The sequence below is a fragment of the Aegilops tauschii genome, chromosome 1 (assembly GCF_002575655.3).
Source record: "Aegilops tauschii subsp. strangulata cultivar AL8/78 chromosome 1, Aet v6.0, whole genome shotgun sequence".
Lineage (NCBI taxonomy): Eukaryota > Viridiplantae > Streptophyta > Magnoliopsida > Poales > Poaceae > Aegilops > Aegilops tauschii.
In genome coordinates this window covers 442,145,252-442,168,786 of record NC_053035.3, presented here as the reverse complement: position 1 = coordinate 442,168,786, position 23,535 = coordinate 442,145,252, and the positions used below count along the sequence as shown (strand labels likewise).

At 47.2% G+C, this 23,535-nt stretch overlaps 1 pseudogene; it reads right to left on the bottom strand.

The window, feature by feature from the left end:
- Positions 1-4,490: 4,490 nt before the first annotated feature.
- On the bottom strand, positions 4,491-6,494 carry LOC109783350 (malvidin galactosylase UGT88C3-like; annotated as a pseudogene).
- Positions 6,495-23,535: the final 17,041 nt, after the last annotated feature.

Below are 23,535 nucleotides of genomic sequence, written 5' to 3'. Positions count from 1 at the left end.
TGACTATGAATTAACATATTCTTGGAGACTCGTGTCTACAAATTTCATGTGAGAAAGCACATTTAAATAGTTAAGGGATTTTCGGAGTAATATAAAGGCAGGAGCACGGGGAGGCGGTGGAGGTGACTCATTGTAGGGGAACGTAGTAATTTCAAAAAAATTCTTACGCACACGCAAGATCATGGTGATGCATAGCAACGAGAGGGGAGAGTGTTGTCCACGTACCCTCGTAGACCGAAAGCGGAAGCGTTAACACAACGCGGTTGATGTAGTCGTACGTCTTCACGATCCGACCGATCAAGTACCGAACGCACGGCACCTCCGAGTTCAGCACACGTTCAGCTCGATGACATCCCTCGAACTCTGATCCAGCCGAGTGTTGAGGGAGAGTTTCGTCAGCACGACGGCGTGGTGACAATGATGATGTTCTACCGATGCAGGGCTTCGCCTAAGCACCGCTACGATATTATCGAGGTGTAATATGGTGGAGAGGGGCACCGCACACGGCTAAGAGATCAATGATCAATTGTGTGTCTATGGGGTGCCCCCCTGCCCCAGTATATAAAGGAGCAAGGGGGAGGTGGCCGGCCAAGGAGGAGGGCGCGCCGGGGGGGAGTCCTACTCCCACTGGGAGTAGGACTCCTCCTTTCCTTGTTGAAGTAGGAAAAGGGAAGGGAGAAGGAGAAAGAAGGAAGGGGGCGCCCCCCTTCCTAGTCCAATTCGGACTAGTCCATGGGGAGGGGTGCGGCCACCCTTTGGGGCCTTTCTCTCCTTTCCCGTATGGCCCATTAAGGCCCAATACGAATTCCCGTAACTCTCCGGTACTCCGAAAAATACCCGAATCACTCGGAACCTTTCCGATGTCCGAATATAGTCGTCCAATATATCGATCTTTACGTCTCGACCATTTCGAGACTCCTCGTCAAGTCCCTGATCTCATCCGGGACTCCGAACTCCTTCGGTACATCAAAATACATAAACTCGTAATATAACCGTCATCTAACTTTAAGCGTGCGGACCCTACGGGTTCGAGAACTATGTAGACATGACCGAGACACGTCTCCGGTCAATAACCAATAGCGGAACCTGGATGCTCATATTGGCTCCCACATATTCTACGAAGATCTTTATCGGTCAAACCGCATAACAACATACGTTGTTCCCTTTGTCATTGGTATGTTACTTGCCCGAGATTCGATCGTCGGTATCTCAATACCTAGTTCAATATCGTTACCGGCAAGTCTCTTTACTCGTTCCGTAATACATCATCCCGCAACTAGCTCATTAGTTGCAATGCTTGCAAGGCTTATAGTGATGTGCATTACCGAGTGGGCCCAAAGATACCTCTCCGACAATCGGAGTGACAAATCCTAATCTCGAAATACGCCAACCCAACAAGTACCTTCGGAGACACCTGTAGAGCACCTTTATAATCACCCAGTTACGTTGTGACGTTTGGTAGCACACAAAGTGTTCCTCCGATAAACGGGAGTTGCATAATCTCATAGTCATAGGAATATGTATAAGTCATGAAGAAAGCAATAGCAACATACTAAACGATCGAGGGGTAAGCTAACGGAATGGGTCAAGTCAATCACATCATTCTCCTAATGATGTGATCCCATTAATCAAATGACAACTCATGTCAATGGCTAAGAAACATAACCATCTTTGATCAACGAGCTAGTCAAGTAGAGGCATACTAGTGACACTCTGTTTGTCTATGTATTCACACATGTATCAAGTTTCCGGTTAATACAATTCTAGCATGAATAATAAACATTTATCATGATATAAGGAAATAAATAATAACTTTATTATTGCCTCTAGGGCATATTTCCTTCACTCATGTGGGACCCACACTCCTCTCCATGCAGCCAGGCCCTAGGCCATGCTAACCTATCGTGTGGGACCGACAGGGGTGCCTCCAGATGAGTCCAGTGTCCTTCAGCTTCATCCTTTCTTAAAATTTCTTGAACTATTCTTATTATATTGTTTTTCTTGAAAATTTGATTTTTCTAAAAAGTTTAAAAACACCAATACAAATTTGGCAGTGAATTAATAAGTTACTCAAAAAAGATAAAAATTGATGCCAAAATATGTCTTTATAATATAAATATAACATGAAACAATAAAAATTATAGATACATGTATGATGTATCACTCCTCGAAAAGGACACTACATCATGGTCATCATTGTCATTTGAATCATTGTCGTCGTTCTTCTTCATCGTTCTTCATCGTCAGTTTCTCATCTGAGTTGGCAAAAAATTTAACTAGGGCCTCCTCGTTATCTTTGTTGTTCCTGTCGGCACCTGGATCATACAACACCTTCATATCCATTGCCGCCACATTCTCGGGGAGTGGAGGCATGGAGATGAAATGCTCTAGGCCCTGTAGAAAGGGCGGAACTTAAAGGCATACATCCCATAATGCAAAGAACAAGCATTCACAAACAAGAAGGCATTCTGGTACATATGTTCGTGGGCGGATGGTGAAGGGAATACGGTCAGACAGTGGACTTAGTCGGGACGTCATTCGCCTTTTCTTTCACTATGATGGTCGTAACCATATGAAGTGGCTGATATCATAATTGATGGAAATCGAGCGAGTATCGTCTAATGGTCCGACGTACTCATACTTCGACTGTGACCTAACCAGGGGAGGTTGGATTTCCCTGTCTAGCCAGGTCATGAGAATCTCCAATGTGGTGAGGTCGACGTCGATGAGCCACTGCACTTTCTGGTGGAGCCGCTCAACGTCATGCATCTTGGAACCAGATGGTTTCATGCCCCAAGAACGGCGCTAATGAGGCCAACCAACCGAGTTTGATAGGAGTCGTTTGACTCTATTGTATGTTGGGACATCTGGGCGGTAGAACCAACTCTGCGGCTACTTCTTCACGGAGTTGGGTCATCCCAGCTTGAAATATTTGGCATTTTTCTTCGTCTGAATGTTGCCTCAGCCACACTCGTGGAGCTCATTGCCGTTCTTCAGCGACCTCACCTGGAAGTATATGTTCCATGGTCCAAAGTGGGGCTTCATCCCCAAGAATCATTCGTGCATTACTATGAAACAAGCTAGTAATGTGAAGCACTCCGTTCAGAGTATGGTGGTGGGGTTGGATGTCATAGTAGAATAGAAGGCGTGAAAAAACCCCCCACATCACAAACGACAATAATAGCACCCTCTCGTATTCGAGCAATGCGGGGTCCATGTCCTGAGTTGGCACACCTTCCTAGATCGACGTTCACCAGCTAACCTCCTCACATCTCGGGAGGAGGTAGTGGTTGGCGAGCCATTTCAATTGTCCACCAGGGATGTCGTAAGATATCCACCACCCTTCATTAGGGTTCAATGTTGTGCTGGCATGACCGATGATGTCACCCCGCCTTGTCGCGCCACCTATCCGATGTGATATGCCGTGCACCATTAACTTTGCATGTGCCAAAATGTCGGTAATGATCCGGAGAGGGGCCGCGATCCGAGATTTGTTTTAGAAATAATGGCAGATTGACCATCTAGAACAAGGAGACAAAAAAGCATAGATAAAGTACAATACACTTCAGCCGGCCTGACCTCTTAGAGCAAGTACAATAAGCTTATGTAAGCAGGCTATAAGGTTAAAATATTATTTTTCTACTGACATGAAGGGGAGAGAAGAGGAGAGAGAAGAGGAGCCGGCTATAGAATAAGAGCCAGCTGCAGCACACACTCCTAGGCACTATGTGAGAGTGGGAGGTGGGCCATGTATTAATGAAGCAGCAAAAATTTTGTATCTTACTATTGTACTTGCCGGCTACAAGTTTGGCTTGTCTATAGATGATATGGCAATATCATATAGCCATCAGCTGGCTGTACTATTAACCACGCTCTTATAACTCAGGCACAAGACATTGCTACATGGCGCCAGATTGACATGTGCCAGGTTAACATCAACATATGTCAACCAGATATATACTCTCTTAGAGCAACTTTAGAGCATCTCTAGCAGATCCCGTAAAACGGGCCATCTGAAATAATAACTGCCCATATAGCGGACGAGGGCGTTTTTCCGGCCCCGAACAGATCCTGTAAAATCGGTCATCCCATAATTTTTATTTGCGGTATCTTGCATAGTCTCGACCATTTTCGCCATATCTACGGGAGCCGCCCCTCTTTTTGCCGTTTCCCATATCCTTGGCGCGAAGGCCCTTTCTGCTCACTTCCGTTCCCGCCTCACTCGCCGCTACTGCAGCCATATCTCCCCACCGGTTCTTGGTGCCCCTGTCTGCCCCACGCCGTCCATTTGCGCCGCCGCCCCGCGTCTCCGTGGGCTAGCGGCCACCGCCGACACGATGGATCCGCCTGGAGCTTGGCGCGCGGCCTTGTAGCTGGCAGATCCAGTTGTTTCCGGTGCCGGCGAGCCTCGGAATCGCCCGAGGGACAACCGTGCGTGCGGAGGAAGGGATTTCGGCCGGCTTTGCTTCGGCCGTAGGGGGAGAAGAAAAGGGGTTTGTCTGCTTTGCTTCGGCCGCCAGGAGGGAAGAAAGGGGCGGCCGGCTTTGCTCTGGGGAAATGTATGTTCAATGCCCACTGATCTTTCGATTCAATTTCGACCTGTGAGATTTGGGAGACCACGGGCGTGCAATTTTTTAGATGGATTGGAGCTCGTCGTTGTCTTCGTCGGATGATTCGGGCATAGAAGAGATGATCCTGGACGATGATGTCGACAACTTAGTGTTGTTGCATCTCGTGAACAAGTTTGAGAAGGGCCCGAAGAAAAAGCGCCACACTCCAATGTATTGAAATTGAGCTTCACTCAAGATTATTTGCCCGCGGTAATTACTACGCACAGTAGTAAAAGAAACATCACACGTTTCCCTCAAAAAAAGAAAAAGAAACATCACACGTTGGGCAACACCACCGCTCCTCCGAGTAGATCCTCACACAACCTCCTCATCGAAGCGCAAGAGGACCCAGTATGGTCCACTGCCTTGCGGCAGACCACCATCATTTCCATGGCCTTCTCCTTCGCCTTCCTCCCTTCCTCGCCACCGCCCATCAGGAACCTCACCGCTCGCTCCAGCTCCGCCGCCTCCACGAAGTTGTCCCGTTTCCTGTCCACTGTCAGCGGCACGCCCACGCCCATGTCGCAGACCGACGTGAAGGCGTTGAAATGCTGCTCCGCGCCCAGCGGCCACGGCAGCATCGGCACGCCGAACCACAGACTCTCCAGGAAGGAGTTCCAGCCGCAGTGGGTGACGAAGCCCCCCACGGAGGCATGCGCCAGTATCTCCTTCTGCGGCGCCCTCTTGGGCCACACGAGCCCTCTTTCCTTTGTCGCCCCCAAGAAACCCTCCGGGAGAAGCTCCGCCAGGTTCGCGTCGCTGGGGTCTTGTGCGCCGCGCGAGATGTCCACCGGCAGCCCACGGAGCACCCACAGGAAGTGGTGGCCGCTGCGCTCCAGGCCCCGCGCTATCTCGTGCGCCTGCGGCTTGGTCAGGAATCCTTTGCTCCCGAAGCAGAGGAACAGCACGGACGCCGGAGGCTGCGCGTCGAGCCACCGCAGGCACTCGTGCCATCGTGCGGCTGCTCCTCCTCCTCGGCGTGAGCGGGTGGCGTCAGCGCCAGCACTGGGCCGATAGGGTACACGGCCGGGGCGCGGGCTCCACGTGTGCACCGACCTTCAGCGATGGCTGCAAGGACGCGAGGCTCCAGCTCGGCTGCCGTGTTGACGATGATGCCGCTGGCTTCCACGTAGCGCCTGCCGGTGTACACGAACCACTTGTAGGTCGGACTCTTCCGTTCCAGCAAGGTCCCCGGGAGGACGGACGGCGGCACCGGCGGGAGGCCGGGCAAGTCCAGAGCACCTTCCATCTCCTCGAACTCAACAACCACCTCGTCGTCCAGAGCGGGCGAGCGCAAGAGGAGCGACAGCATCGCAGCGCTGGAGGTGTAGTACACGTAGGACGGCACGGCAAGCTCGCCGGACACGTCTAGCGCCGGCGTGCAGAATATGTCGACGACGAGCGCGGCCACCGGACAGGTCAAGCCAATTATAGCTGCGCGGAGATGGGGCACGTGGAGCTGCACTGCGCGGGAGAGGAACTCCTCGATGCCCGAGTGGTCCGTCGGGAGCTTCACGTCCGGGAGATGGTGGAAGCGGATGTCCACGGCGCCTGCCGCTTCCTCCCGGCGTACGTGCTCGGAGATGTCGGACGCAGCCTGCGCTGTCGGCGCCGGCATGAGGAGCACCGTGAGCGACAGGGGCCGGCTGCTGCTGGCGAGTAGCTGCTTCCCGGCCTGTAGCATGGGCATGAAGTGGCCGGCGCCCCAGACCGGCAGTAGCACAATGGTCGGATTCGCCATTGTCGGTCTTCGGCTGGCTACTCGATCTGTCACTACTTATTGTCTTTTTCCTTTTCTATGGAAAATAGTTGCATGAGTGTCCCATGAGTGAGACCCCATGAGTTAGTCTTTCTTATAGCCATTACGCTTGCAGACAAGTACAGTATTCGTACGGAACGACGATAACGATGTGTGTCCGTGTTGGAAACTTGAATAACGGTGACTTCCTAGAGTTGCATGAGTGTCCCATGCATATATGCTAGCGACAGAAATAGCATCATACATCATCACTAGCGTTGGTAGGTTTCATATATGTTATATGAACGTCCACGTACGTCCTATTCTATTTATCATTAGCATTGGTAGGTTTGCTTCTTCATCACCGATTTAATCAGGTCCTCTCATCGGGTCTTTTTCTCCCATGATTTCCACCATAATGTCATCATCGGGTCCTTTCCCCCATTAATTCCACCCATAAAGATGTCAATTTCTAATTCTCAAGTTATAGACTTAGCTTGTAGAGCAAACCAATGTTTGATTGAATGGTTAGAAGGACAGTGGTATTCCTGATTCAAGTCTTGGACTTGATATTGATGTTTGCATTTTCCTAGAGTTCATGTTGAAACTTGAAATAACGGTGAAGGAATTCGTGACCATCACCAAAGCCACGTAACTCCCTGTATTTGTAGGGATCTAAAGGACTGTCTATGTGCTGATCATCATCATCGTAAAAGTGATTGTAATCGGCACCTACCTCGCCGATCGTACTAAAATTGTAATAGACATCACATCAAAAAATAGTATAGTTGTTGAAGATTGGGATTTAGGCGTGGATCCACCTCCACCTTGTTCGGCGGCTCGTACTAAAATCGATGCAATCTAAACGTGCATCATAGGCATAGCATCACATCGGTAAATAGTTGTTGTAGGTTGGCATCACATCAGAAAATAGTTGTGTAGGCGAAAAATCATATTTTTTAGGACGTTGTAGTTAATGTTTTCACTGAAAAGTTAGGAAACCAGCAGTTTAGCAGCTTGGCTTTTCTACCGTGAATAATTTGAGAGTTAAAATTTCGACCGCTGCCAAGCTGGCAACAACTGGTTGTTGAGCCTGTCCCATCCAATGGCCATATCTAACAAATTGAAAGACGGAAATATATTAGAAACGACTTCAATTTTGTTACCTGCTTTTCTCGGGGCTGGATCCAGGACGACCAGCACCGGCGGGGGAAGTGCAAGGGGGGCGCGGTGGCGGCAGCACGATGCGGCAGAGCCTAGGGAATGAACTGCAACAGATCTTGAAAGAAGACGACGATGTAGAGAGCTAATAGTTCGAAACGATGAATTAACTACGATACTCCATACGCCTGATAGGCTCCACTCTATCTATTGTGTTTGCATACACACAATAGAAAAAACAAACATTCACTCTTGAAACTTTGACTACAATATATAACAACTATTATATGCGCGAATCGCAACGAAGTCAGACGACTATGCACCTGCGCCCCTTGAATTTCATTTCACAACATAGTATCCAAATATGAGACATACATGACATAATAAAGTTATGGATATGGATAAGAACACACGATATTTGATTGAAGGCGAATTTCCTCCTGCTGATAAATTAGGTACTCCATAAAGTATTTCTTGTAATAAATTCTACAGAGGTAGAAAATGATTAGGTCTGTAATTTTGTTATCGCTATTTGTAAGGGCGCCACATATTCTGGCTTTCACACTAAGCTGTAGTAGTGATATCTTTTCCTCCTAATAATAAAGGGTGTAGAACGAGAAGAATAGGTTGTGCAATCGCAATGCATTGATCGGTGCACCAGACACGTGTATATGAGTACAGAGAGGGGCCACAACCTCGACTATATAGATGAACTAGGAGGTGGGCCCAATACACAATATAAAAGTACACAAGATACTCAACGCCCCCCCGGCAGTCGAAGCGGCGCCAGTGACGCAGAGACTGGAACGAAACTCCTCAAAGGTGGAAGTCGGCAGTCCCTTCGTCATCACATCGGCGAACTGTTGTGCAGTCGGAACATGAAGGACCCGAATACGTCCAAGGGCCACCTGCTCGTGCACAAAGTGAATGTCCAGCTCAATGTGCTTAGTCCGGCGATGATGAACGGGGTTGGCGGAAAAGTACACCGTAGAGACGTTGTCACAGTAGACAACCGTAGCCTCGGAGACATCGTGATGCAGTTCCTGAAGTAACTGTCGTAGCCAGGTGCACTCGGCAATAGTGTTAGCCACAGCTCGGTACTCAACCTCCGCGCTGGAGCGCGAAACCGTAGGTTGTCGCTTGGACGACCACGAGACGAGTGAAGGACCGAGGTAAACGTAGTAGCCAGAAATGGACCGACGGATGTCGGGGCAGCTAGCCCAGTCCGCGTCGGAGTAGGCCACCATCTCCAGACAAGTGGACGCCGTGAGGGTGAGCCCAAGAGCCATCGTGCCGTGAATGTAATGGAGGATCTGCTTCACGAGGGTCCAATGGGAGTCACGAGGGGCGTGCATGTGGAGACACACCTGCTGAAAACATAGTGTAGATCCGGTCGGGTGAGAGTCAGATACTGAAGAACACCAACAATGGACCGGTAGAAGGGAGCATCCGACGCTGGGGAGTCCTCAAGAGCAGAAACCTTGGCCTTCGTGTCAATAGGAGTGGCAACAGGGTGACAGTTGAGCATGCCAGCACGCTCAAGGAGCTCGTGCGCATACTTCTGCTGATGAAGAAAGAAGTCATCCGGTCGCCGAACAACCTCGATGCCAAGGAAATAATGTGGAGCGCCCAGGTCCTTGATGGCAAACTCGTCATGCAGCCGAAGAGTAATCTGCTGAAGAAGAGCCGTGGAGGAGGCCGTCAGGAGGATGTCGTCGACGTAGAGGAGCAAATATGCAGCCGCGTCACCGCGGTGATAGACAAATAGTGAGGCATCCGAGCAAGTGACGCTGAAGCCCAGTGTCTGAAGAAACCTGGTGATCCGCTGCACTACAAAAAAAATACACTTCCGTGATGATACGTGTTTGTCACAGCAGGTCACGTTTTCTGTCATGCATGTACATCCATGACAAATTTATGACAGAATCAAGATAGTCATACCTGTGCTGTCGTAGAAGTGTTCCATGAAATTGCCAAAATTATCATCACGGAAGTGTCCACTTCCATGACGATAAATCGCGCGTCACAGAAGTGCTTTCGTCAAGGGTGACCGACACGTGGCATCCACCGTAACGGAACACCGTTAAGCTATCGGGTCGGATTTTGGATCCGATAACCCGTTAACAGCCACGACCAATGCCGATTTTCCACGTGTAAAATTCTCATTGGCTGACGGATCCACGCGTCAGCTCCGCGGTGGCACAGGTGTCACTCATCCAACGGTCGAGATGGGCCTATGATATGTTGACACGTGGACCGGCCCAGAAGTGGCCCACAAAGTTTAAATGGGCCGGCCCAATCGAAGGCCCATAAGATTTAGCGGACCATAATGGGCCGGGCCAGCTAAAGGCCCACAAAATTTAGCGGACCATAATGGGCCGGCCCAGCTAAAGGCCCACACAATTTTGCAGACCATAATGGGCCGACCCAGCTAAAGGCCCACAAGATTTTGCGGACCATAATGGGCCGGCCCAGCTAAAGGCCCACAAGATTCTGCAGACCATAATGGGCCGGCCCAGCTAAAGGCCCAACATTCTCTGTCAAATCGGCCCGTCAACGACCTGTCCTAAACTTGTCATCAACGCGGCCCATGGTCACTTCTGGCCCGTTAACAGTCCGCTAAGTAATTGGGCCGAATTACGGCCCGGTGTATTTCCGGCCTGTTAAAGGTCCGGCTTCATTTGGGCCCATTTACAGGCCATCAAAACTTTCGGCCCATAAATGACCGTGAAGGATTTGGGTCATATTCGGCCATGTCTGACATTCGGCCTGTTAGAGGCCCACTATAGCTTTGGGCCACTTTCGGCCTGTTAACGCCGGACGTAAACCATGGGCCATATGTGGCCCAACGTCATATCGGGCCCATTAACGGCCCATATAAAAATGACGATAATCTAGCCCGACCGAAGTTCCGGCCTGTTAAAGGCCCGTGTATTAGGTCGGCGCATTTACGGCCCGTCCGAATTTCGGCCTGTCAAAGATCCGCATCGTAAATGGGCCACCATTTCGGCCTGCTAAGTCTAGTGGGTTATTTGGCACAATCAGGGCCCAATCTCACTTTCGGTCTATTAAAGGCCCATGTTTTTTATGGGCTCGAGATATTTACACCTGTAAATGGCCTATTTTTACTGAGGGCCCAAATTATGTTTAGGCCTGTTAAAGGCCCACTATGGGCACAGGCCTACCAGAAAAATATGAAAGCTTACGCTGATTTAGGCCCAGATATTTTTAGTGGGCTACATGCCAATTTCGGCCCGTAATCGTTTTTAGCCCAATTGGAATGGGCCCGACGAATGTTGGCATGTTGGGCTCCTACGAAGCTTTCGGCCGAATACATTACTAAGATAAACCTACACTATACAAAAATAGCGTCGTAGCCTGAGGCAGCATCATAAATGTTGTATCACAACAAAATAAATTCCAACCATACAACAAAAGGCCTGTTGGCATAAAGTTTACAGTCCTTCCAGATAAAAGCACCATCAGATGTATAGAAGCACAGATCATTTGACCTGAGTGCTAATGTTTCAGGCTGTAGAATCTGATGGAGCAGCATGATCTCCACCTTTTTTCCGCCATTGCTCTTGAACAACGAAGCGAATGTGTGATAGTCTGGTTTCAAAACCATTCATATCTTGACGACATTTCTCAACCACTATTCTTGTTTCCGAAAAAACGTCCATTAGGGATAGGACTTGTGTCTGGAGCACAGATATATCACTCTGTCTAGCAGGAAGATTTTGTTCAGTAGGCGATTTGGACGAGGTTACCTTGACAACCAACCCAGAATTACGCAGGAAGGTGCTTTTTGCACTGTTAGTAGAGAGATACTGACGCACTGCAGTAAGAGGTGACATTGTGCTTGTAGTAGCCTCGTCACCTTCAGGTGGTTGTGGCTGTTCAATCATTTGTTCCATAGCTTCCTGAAAGTTTGAACTTGTAGATTAGTGTACCAGATAAGTTACTAATGAGACAAAAACAAACAAAGTAGGTTAAACGTTTATACATAACTTATTTTGGTGAACTACTGTAATACATTAGCATGTATTGTAGTGCCAACTACATAATAAAATCACTTTCGGAACATATGTCCATGTAGCATGCCTACTGTATTGTCTATTTCCTCACATTCGTTGACATCTAAGGATAAAGAGACATGGTTTAAAGTAGGATGAACATAGTATGACATCATTCATATCATGGGCAAATAGATATAAAACAAATAGGCTATTTTATCATTGTGTGCGCACGTGAACATAACAACTAGATTACAGATCAAGACCAAAAGAATATCCTTCATCTCTTTTAAACCATGTAAGGTGAAATGATACATTAAGACAACTGTGAATAAAAGTGAACAGAGTAACTGACATTGGCTGCAAACCAAGTAGTTAAATGAACACATCACAGTACCAATCAGTTCAAGGCAGGAGGAGTAAGGACTTACAACAGCGACTTGAACTGGTGTGCTCATGCCCTTCATCTTGCTGGTGTGGCAATCCTTGAAGATTTGCACTGCATTCGGTTCAGGTTCTTTCTGGTCCGCACGGGCTTTCCTCTGTATTTGGAACAAGTCAATATAGATACGATAATATGGCACAAAAAGAAGAAGGAAGTAGCAGCTATTTACAAGAGCCTCGCAGTGTGCAATATAGCTACGAGATCCTGTTGTCTGTTGGAATTTCACTTTAGAACAGTTGGTTTTGTTCTTCAAACAGTTAGCCTAGAAGAAGATACACTTGTAAGGCACATACATAAATACAAGTTCAATATGTGGTCTGATCAAATACATATAGCCTACCTGATACTTTGGATCAGACCAGTGTTTAACGAGGGATGTCCAGTCTTCATCTGTAATATATCCACTGGAGATGTTTGGGCGATTTCATTGTTAGCCTTGCCTTCAAAGTGAGATTTTCTAAGGTGGTACCGATACTGTCGCAGAGCAGACTGAAAAACATGAGTGCATGCTTGTTTAGTTGCATCATCTTTCGGATCCAACTTGAACCTCATCTGTTGAAAAAAGAATGTGAGTCTTATTAGGAGGAAGCTAGAAAGTATGGGACAGAGCAAGACAATATTACTAATTGCGATGAATAACATTACTTACGGATAAATGGTTAAGGAAGGTGTTAAACTGGGTATTGTCTTTCTCATTCCTGTACTGGATCCACGTTGGGAGGATACGTGCATGACACCTAACGGCAACGGCTGCCTCTGATACTAACTTGGCTGACTCTGTAGCATCACGTGGCCTTTTTTAAACCTGCCTCAAAATGGATCTCCATTCTTCCTCCTTTAGATTTTGTTAATCTGTCAAGCATTATCCCTGATGTCTGTTTCCGCTTGCGCCGTAGTGCTAGTTCAACAACGAATATGGAAAGTGTTAGTGTACATCAAGCTGTGAGAGTACATATAAAGGAGCATGCAACTACAACTTGAGTCGGTCAGGTACCGTCTTGGTGTTGATGCTCATGAGGTTCATCTGATCTTGCCAAGTCCTGTTGTGTCAGCAGTGCTTCGGAAGTAGTGTTAGGTGTGAAGGCAGCTTGGGAACTGGCCAGTTCCGGAGCAAACGAACGAGTAACTGGTTGAGATGCTGGTACAGTTGAAGCGGATGCTGCAGCTGGTGGAGCAGGTGATACTGTGTTTATAGATTTAGCCGGTGGACTTGGACCTTCTACTGCACTATAAGTACCAGCAGAATCTCGACGGCAGAACCTTTTCCGTTTCACCCGACGAGTAACAGCACTCCCTACTATATTATTTTCCTTGCTCTTTTTTGACTTTGCCATGTCAAGCTGTACCCACAATACAAAAGAATAAAATCACTCTTCAGAACTCATTGATGCATGGTACAGACAAGCAATACTTTGATGTAAGACAACCGTATGAGGATGGAATATGTAAGAAAAACAGGACGGCATGACATATTCACAGCTACGATGTGCAAACTAAGCAGAAGGATTTTCAAGAAAATAGAAGTAATGCAAGCTAGACACCATATGAAAGATGCAACCAATATTACTCTGCCAAGTTAAAAGTGTCTTTTCATAAGTAGCAATTCAAAAAATTAGAAGCAGTACAATGTAGAAATCAATGCAAGATGCAACCACTATCAAACTGCCATGTTAAAAGCGTCCAATCATGAGTGACTAATGCGGGATACACAACAACAGTACTTTGATGTAAGAACATGGTATGATAGATAGATGCAGTGTATTCTAGACATAGAAAGCCATGTCATATGCACATGTATAACGTATGAACTCAGCACGTGCAACTTAATCAAAATAGAAGAAATACAGGCTAGACAACATATGCAACATGAAACCAATTATCACACTGTCAACTTAGAGCAAGCACCTGCGATGGTGGAGTATGGGAGATGAACTCATCATGTAGACTTGGGACTTCAACTTCATTAGCAGTAGCAGTGGCAAATCTAGAGAGTCTCTGTTTGCGTTGGTCCGGAGGACCACCAACATCCCCTAACTTACTCTTTTCCTTCCTATTTTCTGATATTGCCTTATAAAGTCAAAACCACAAGAAGATGAATAAAATTAGCTCTGCATAACTGGTTGATGCATGATACAGACGAACACTACTTTGATGTAAGGCAAGCGCAGGATAGGACGATGGAATATATACAAAAAAAGATAGTGTTTCATATTCACACGTACGATAGGAGGATGGAATATGTATGAAAAAACAGTAAGCGGAAGGCATTTCAACAAAATTAGAAGAAATGAAAGCTAGGCACCATATGAACATGCAACCAATATCACTCTATCAGGTAAAAAGTGTCTCGTCGTAAGTGCCATTTCAAGAAATTAGAAGCAGTACAAGCTAGAAGACAATGCAAGATGCAACCTACATTACAGTCCCAAGTTAAATGTGTCTTATGGGTAAGTGATCATTGCAGGTATAAGTTGTAAGCTATGCAGATGCAATTCAACATAATCAGAAGCAATACAAACTAGACATCATACGGAAAACACAACCACGTATAACAGTTCCAAGTAAGAGCAAGCACCTGTGATGGTGGAGTAGGGGAGATGTGCTCATCATGTACACGTATGTTCTAGAAACAGGAACAGTGTCATATTCATAGGAATTATGTGTAAAGTAAGCAGATGCAATTCAAGTTAGAAGCAATACAAGCTAGACATCATACGCAACATGCAACCACATATAATAGTGTCAAGTTAGAGCAAGCACCTGTGATGGTGGAGTAGGGGAGATGTGCTCATCATCTACACAGCTACGTTGACTGTCCAGCCTTGTGTTGTCTTGCGAATCTTGTTGGGAGGATGGCGGAGTAGAATCTGTAGAGACCCCCTGTTTGAGTTGCTCCGAAGGACCACCATCATCCACTGCCAGACTAATTTCCTTCAGCTGTAATGATTTTGCATTGTGAAGTCAAACCGATAAGAAAAAGGAATAAAATTCGCTCTTCAGAACTCATTCATGCATGATACTGATGAACACTACTCGGATGAAAGGCAAACACATGATGCGAGGATGGAATATGTATGAAAAACAGGATGGTGTGACATATTCAAACCTATGATGTGGTAACTAAGCAGAATGCATTTCAACAAATTAGAAGCACTGCAAGCTAGACACCATATGAAAGATGCAACCAATATCACTTTGCCAAGTTCAAACTGTATGGCGTTTCAACAAATTAGAAGCAGTACATGCTAGAAATCATATGCAAGACACAACCAATATCACAGTGGCGACTTAAAGGTGCCTTATCATAAGTGATTGATGCGGGATATGCAAGAATAGTAGTCTGATGTAGAAACAGGAACACATGTCATATTCACAGGCATTATGTGTAAAGTAAGCAGATGCATTTCAACAAAGTTAGAAGCAATACAAGCTAGACATCATACGCAACATGCAACCACATATAATAGTGCCAAGTTAGAGCAAGCACCTGTGATGGTGGAGTAGGGGAGATGTGCTCATCATCTACACAGCTACGTTGACTGTCTAGCCTTGCGTTGTCTTGCGAATCTTGTTGGGAGGATGGCGGAGTAGAATCTGTAGAGAACCTCCGTTTCAGTTGCTTGGAAGGACCACCATCATCCAATGCCTTGCCAATTTCCTTCAGCTTTATTGATTTTGCATTGTGAGGTCATACCGACAAGAAAAAGGAATATCATTCGCACTTCAGAACTCATTCATGCATGGTACTGACGAACACTACTCTGATGAAAGGCAAAGTCATGATACGAGGATGGAATATGTACGAAAAAATGGACGGCTTGACATATTCACACCTATGATGTGGTAACTAAGCAGAAGGCACTTCAACAAATTAGAAACACTGCAAGACACCATATGGAAGGTGCAATCAATATCACTCTGCCAAGTTAAAACGTCTCGTCATAGGTGGCGTTCATCAAACAAGAAGTAATACATGCTAGAAATCATATTCAAGATGCAAACCAATATCACACTGCCAACTTAAAGGTGACCCATCATAAGTGACTGATGCAGGATACACAAGAAGAGTAGTTTCATGTAAGAACATGGTGTGATAGACAGATATAGTATGTACCAAAAACAGGAAAGCGTGTCATATTCACATGTATCATGTGTAAGCTAAGCAGATGCAGTTTACACTAATTAGGAGCAATACGAGCTAGACACCATATGCAACATGCAACCAGATATCACACTGCCAAGTTAGAGCAAGCACCTTGGATGGTGGAGTAGGGGAGCGGAGACTTGGACCTTGTAATGCACTATCAGTACAAGGAGAATCGGTACAGATGCTCCGTTTACGTTGCTGCAGAGGACCACCATCATCGCCTTCCTTACTCTTTTCCTTCCTCTTTCTTGATTTTGCCTTGTCAAGTCAAACCCACAAGAAAAAGGAATAAAATTTGCTGTTCAGAACTCATTGATGCATGATACTGACGAACACTACTTTCATGTAAGGCAGCCGCATGATAGGAGGATGGAATATGTATGAAAAACAGGACGGCGTGACATATTGACATGTATGATGTATAAAGTGTAAACTAAGCACAAGGTGCTTGAACTTGTTAGAATCGATGCAAGCTAGAAACCATATGAAAGATGAAACCAATATCACTCTGCCAAATTAAAAGGGTGCCCTAACAAATGTATTTGACCAAATTAGAAGCAATACATGGCAACAGGCTAGAAATAATATGCAATATGCAACGAATAAAGGTGACTCATCGTAAGTGATTGATGCAGGATACAGAAGAGAGGTAGTTTCATGTAAGAACAAGGTTAACACATAGATGTAGTGTGTACCAAAAATAGGAAGGCATGTCATATTCACAGGTATAGTGTGTAAACTAAGCAGATGCAATTTACCCTAATGAGAAGCATTACAAGCTAGACACCGTATGCAACATGGAACCACATATCACACTACGAAGTTAGAGCAAGCACCTGTGATGGTGGTGTAGGGGAAGTGCGGCCTTCACGTACAGAGCTACGTTCAATATCTTCATTTAGGCTTGCTGTTTCTTGAGAATCATGTGGAGAGGATGAAATTGCATTCTTTATAAGAGTATTGCGTCTCATATTAACCCACGCGCATGACTGTCTCATCATAAGCGATAGACGCAGGATACACAAGAACAGTAGTTTGATGTAAGAACATGGTGTGATAGGCAGATGTAGTATGTACCAAAAACAGGAAGGCATGTCATATTCACATGTATAATGTGTAAGCTAAGGAGATGCAATTTAACAAATTAGGAGCATTGATGAGGGATACACAAGAAAAGTAGTTTGATGTAAGAACATGGTTAATAGAAAGACGTAGTATGTACCAAAAACAGGAAGGCATGTCATATTCACAGGTATAATGTGTTAACTAAGCATATGCAATTTACCCTAATTAGAAGCATTACAAGGTAGACACCATATGCAACATGCAACCACATATCACACTGCCAAGTAAGAGCAAGCACCTGCGATGGTGGTGTGGGGGAATTGCGGTGATCAACTAGAGAGCTACGTTGACTATCTTCATTTAGCCTTGCTGTTTCTTGAGAATCATGTGGGGAGGATGACACTGCACTCTTTAAACGAGTAGGGCGTCTCACAGTAACCCACTCGGGTGACTGTCTCATCATAAGTGATTGACGAGGGATACAAAAGAGCATTAGTTTGATGTACGAACATGGTTAATAGACATATGTAGTATGTATCAAAAACAGGAAGGCATGTCATTATCAAAGGTATAATGTGTAAAGTAAGCAGATGCAATTTAGCCAAATTGGAAGCAATACAAGCTAGACACCATATGCAACATGCAACCACATTTGACAGCGCGAAGTTAAAGCAAGCACCTGGGATGGTTGTGTGTGGCAATTGATATCATCAACTACAGAGCTACGTTTACTGTCTCCAACTGCTGACACTGCACCCATTAGAGCGCTGAAACGCTTAGTGCTTATCTTCGAATTACACTGGAGCGACTTCTGTCTTTTCTTTTCTGCATTCATCAACACTGCGTCAGAGTCTGAAATACCCATGCATAAAAAAACAATAGTGTGAGTATGGGTGAAGTGTGTGCACAATTAGTACAGTGTAAAGGTAGCAGATAGCAGGTCGGTGAGAAATAAATGATGGGAGACATATGATAGCTCTACAACATGCATGGCACACTAAATTACTACAGGATTCTATGAAAATAACAGTCGACTGAAAGCAAATAGGTCAGTCCATTTTTTCTGCATCGTCTGGTGTACAAAGAACGGGCAGATCGCCTTCATGTACCTCCAGCCAGTCAGTGTTGACGATCTTCCTCGAAACGCCAGCGACCACCGGCCCAGTATTCCTCCCCTGCCTGCGCCCTCCCCTCGACCTCACCGCACCGCCGTGCTTGGCACCGCCCCCGGCCATCCATTCAAGCCCCGCCGACCTCCAGATCAGGCGCAAGCAGCTCCTGCACCCCACACCCCTATGATAGACACCGATGCGCCGCTTCCCCGGGGAACAGGCGGACTAGGTGCTCCGCGCGCCTAAGCGGGTGCTGCTTCTTTTAATTGCGGTTCGGCTGACCCTGAATTGAAATCCAGGCTGGCTACTGACCTCTAGCAAAGGTGAAATAGTAAAAGGGAGGAAACCTTGTGCATTTAGTATCATGAAGAAGATGCAGTAAGAAGCGCTCAACTAGTTTCTTTCGTGGGATGAATACGGTGTGAGCGGAGACGTAAGATTTGCACGAATAAGGGAAGAGGAGTACCTCTTTCTGCTGGCAGTGCTGTGTCCTCCTTCTGTTTTCCGATGATCTTCTTGTTGTTCGCCAGAAACCAGAAGTTGTGGAGGACGGTGCAGCCTTGGACGAACCCATGGCCAAGTTGTTGAGTGTGGTGCGGTGGCCATCTGTCGGCGGTGGGGAAGCAGATCCGAGGCGGCGAACGACAGCGTAGCGGGAACAGCTCCGGTGCGGTGGACGGTTGCAACAGTGGAGCCGCAGCAGTGAGGCGCAAGACGGCGTGGTTGGAGTGGTTCCGGTACGGCGCACGTCGGCGTCGGCGTCGTGGAGGCAGCTCTGCCTCGGCTTCAGCTGCTAAGTCCCTGAGGGCGTTGCAGTTTTGCGGTTGCGTTGGACGACGACGTCGGGGTACCGGCTCCGGCGTGATGGAGGAGGGCGGCGGTGGATTGGCCGCTATGGGGTGGAGGACGGAGGAGGCTGGGGTTTCGCGGCTGGTGGAGAGGGCGTTTTCGCGCCCACAGAGTATGAATGGGGAAACGGAGGGAGGCGGGGAACTAAGGGGGAACAATGTTTCGGTTTGAGACGCGCTTGTTTGAAATTTGGGGAAAGTTACAAACTTTGCCCCCATCTAAAATTTCGGACATATTGCGGGTTGGGGGTAGGACAGTCATGTCAGGTGTCCCAAATGTGGGCGGGATTGATTTCGGCCAAGCGCATGGGTAGGCGCCCACGGCGTATGAATGCTTCTCGGAGGCGGTTGAGACTAGCGTCTTGGTGAAGTTACAAACCTACCCCAGTTTAGACCTTTGGACATCGGGCCGATAGGCTACACGGGCCAGAGTTAGGACAGTAATTCCCTCCCACCAAAACATTAGTCTCGCGCGGTTTCGGGTGACCAGAGGCCTATTTGGCGCTTCGTTCAATATTTGGGAGCAGAAGCATTAACGTTTTCGGTTCTCTTGAATTGAACTTTCAGGATTTGTCAAACTTCACAAATCTTTACTCTTGAAAATCCTAAAGCTACGATTATTTTGGAATGGAGGGGGTACATTTGAATATACATTGTACACGAGTATATATTAAAAAATATGCAACTTACCTCAGTTCATGCATGGTTCCAGATATAATCTCCTTGGTTGCAAAAAAAAAAGTTAGATATGCGTATGAATATATATAGCATGTTCAAACTCACAACAAAGATTGATGCCCCCTTTTACATCTGATTTACAAATGCCATTATCTCCGGTTCAAATAGATGAATGCACTTCCTATGAATTCGAATCTTCGAAACCCCCTTTATGTTGAATTCGACATGCATTCTATTTCGTAGCTAGCAATTTGGAATGTATCCATGCAAGTGACAAATGTATAAAGTGCTTCACACTAACAACATGGAGTGCACTAATTAATGTTTATATATGAATTGCAAAAGCATCCATTGCCTGTATTTCAAACCGCTCTCACTCTATGGATCGATAATATGAAATAAACACTTGCACATGCTAGAATTCAATAGAGTATGGGTGTATGATTGACCGATTTTCGTCCATACGCAATTTGCAAAATTCATGATCTCATCCAAAAATAATAATGCCATTTATATTTTAATTTAATGCGTAGAACCGCCTTTTACACGTAGATGCACTATGCCTCGCACCGTTCTCACAAACGCGTTATATATCTCTCTATCTAACGCATAAGTGCACACACTTTATATGCATCGGCATTTCTCTTTCACACATGCTCACAATCTCTCTCAGGGTGTCGGGGTGTCTCACGCACATGCTCTCTCTGTTTCTCTCTCTCTCTCTTTCTGACTACTATGTACCACTCTTTTCACTAATCTCAGTTGGAAAACACTATTTCTCTCACATGAATATATACACATGCACGGTCTCTACTAGCCCTCTATACGCACATATATGTGCCTATGTGTCTCCCGCACGCACATTATCTTTAGGCCTCTCTCGCACACATTGCCCCCCGACACACCTCTCTCTTAGTAGTTGGCAGATATGATTTCATCATATCATTCGGTAGGATACCCCTGGCTGTTAGGCTGGATGGTAATACGAGGCAAAGTTTTACCCTAGTTCGGATCGGACCCTTGCAGTTGAAGAAAGAGCCTACTCCTGGTACTGTATATTAGTGATAGGGGTGTGTACAAAGTACACGTGAATACCAGGCATTGTGCGTGTGTGTATACTATCGACGAATTAGCCCCCAAGCTTGTATAACATACTAAGGGCCTAGGGTTACAAATCATATATAGTCGGCTTATCACCAGTGGGGATAGAGTCCTCCGCGACTCTGGTAGCTTCGTGTTGTATGCCGAGTCCTCCACATGGGTCTTCGTATAACACGTCTCGGTCCAACCTATATGTGGTGCAGGATGGAACCGACCCATGAGTCTTCATGTTGACCCACCACAACTAGAAATGATGTGCCCACCACACCACACACCCAATCGGCCACTAAGAAAATAAGCATATACAATAGTACAACGGTATCTAGCTCACGATACGTCTCCATATTTTGTTGATGACACTGACGGACTTTGCATTTGATGTGTGCTCCGTATTTTGTTGACGACACTTACGGTCATTGTATTTGAAGCGAAAGCACGATATGGTCACTGGACTTCAGAATAAGCTCATCACGGTCACCACATACATTTTGTCGTGCTAACCAACATGTGGTTGGATGGTTAGAGGACAGTGGTTTCTCGAGCCCACCAAGGTTAAAGTCCCGTGCTCGCATTTATCTTGTGTTAATTTCAGTATTTTCCGGCGATGTACGTTCAGTAGGAGGAGACGTTCCACTCGACTACGAGGCACCTATGGTGACTTCGTAAAATCTCAAGATCATATATGCTGGCCCACTCTCTCGAAGGTGCTCATAGGGGTAGGGTTCGCGTGTGTGCGCTTATAGCGGTGAGTGCTTGCGCGTATATATGAGCCCTTGCGTCTGTACCGTGCTAAACAAATACATATCATGATTATACGGTCACTGGCTCACCCGTACAACTCCGTATTTTGTTGATGACACAATCAATTGACCAGCCAAACGTTCCACGCGGCGCAACTAGTGTTGCACCATCGGGGCGCATAACCGTGGGGCCCACCTGTCAGCCCGTATATGAAAGAAAGAAATGGTAGTTTGAGTCTGTACTGTGTTAATAAAATAGGAGTACATTTTAGGGTGATCATACGGTCACTGGCTCACCATACAGCTCCGTAATTTGTTGATAACACGATCAATTGACCGGCCAAACGGCCCACATTCAGCAGCGCACATTACCATAGGGCCCACCCGTCAGCGCGTATATGAAGGACATAAATGGTAATAAATTAGTGGTCGGTGGGTATTCGAAGTCGTGAGACCTTTGGTTGGTAGTCACCGGCGGTTGGGGGCGTTCATTGGGCGGTGGGGTGGGGATCCCCGGAGAAAAATCTCGGCGGGGGGGGGGGCTAGAGGGATGGCCGGTGCGGCGGCGGACCGGCGGTGGGGAGTGGTTTCGGGGAGGGCGGGCCAGCCGCGGGTGGCGGGGGCTGGCGGTTCGGCCGGTGGTGGCTGGCGGCTCAGGGGGGGTGGAGTTTGATGATAAACTGGAGGCCCTTGATTTCGTATCCAACGGCTGGAAAATCTAATGACCAGAGATGAAAAAGTCAGTCGACTGACGTGTAGCCTCACCCCGCACGTACACATGCACGCAAGCAAGACACGCACGCAAGACACGCACGCATGTAGGCGTGCAACACTGACACGTACACACGCACGCATGCTGGTGTGCAACACTGACACGTACACATGCACTCACGAACACACGCACGTATGCACCCATGCATGCAACACTGAAACGTACCCTTGCACGCACGCAACACTCGCACGCCTGCTTGCACACAGCACACGACGCAAGACACACGCTCAACCTATACGTGCATGCACCCTTTGTTAAGGACATGGATTGTTACGGGTATTAATCGATCTTATCTGTGATAAGCAGAACATTGATGTTTGCAGCGGTCTTTATGAATCACAACGTATCGAACGGGCTATCAACATAGTAGGCTTATCTACATGAAAAAGATGATGTCACACTCAATGAACAATCATCGGTTTATGAAATGCCCGCTTCTGACTGCCCTGGCCCACCAAAGGTTCCTCTGCTGTGCGCTGCCTGCGTTGGGTCACTGACATGCAGGCCATGCACCCAAAGAGCCCACATGTCAGTGGAAGAACGATGCGGTGTCCTAGGTCAGAGTCGAGGGCGCCACTCGCGGCACGCCCGGCTGAACACGCCTCCGTGCCGCCTTCAAACGCCTCCATGAAACCCGCCCGTGTGGAAGCCGAGAAACCCACTCTGGACACACGTCCGTTCATGACCGGGCTGGTGTTAAACGCAACGCCGTCCGAGCTCCTCCCATCCGCCGTCTATTTAATCTCCTATTTAAACGAGGCCAAACGCCGGCCAAGAATCGCACACCTCCGCCGCTCCCCTATCTCCTCCACCATTTTGTCCACTCTTACAATGGCTTACGAAGAGTAGTTATTCCGCATCGAAGCCGGCTGGGTAGCCCGCCGGATACGAGCTATGCAGCTCGCTGATCCACCTCCCTCCCCTCGCCCGACGGAGCCAGTTGCTGCCCCAAGCCGGCGCGCGGGTCAGCAACTCGCCGCTCCAGGCCAACTCGGCAAGGAGCAGCGCAGGGGCCTCGTACCGCGTCTCCCGTTTCTGTGGCCGAGACTCCCATGCCGGCGGCCGCGCCATGCAAGCAGCGATAGAAGCCAGGTGCGCGGAG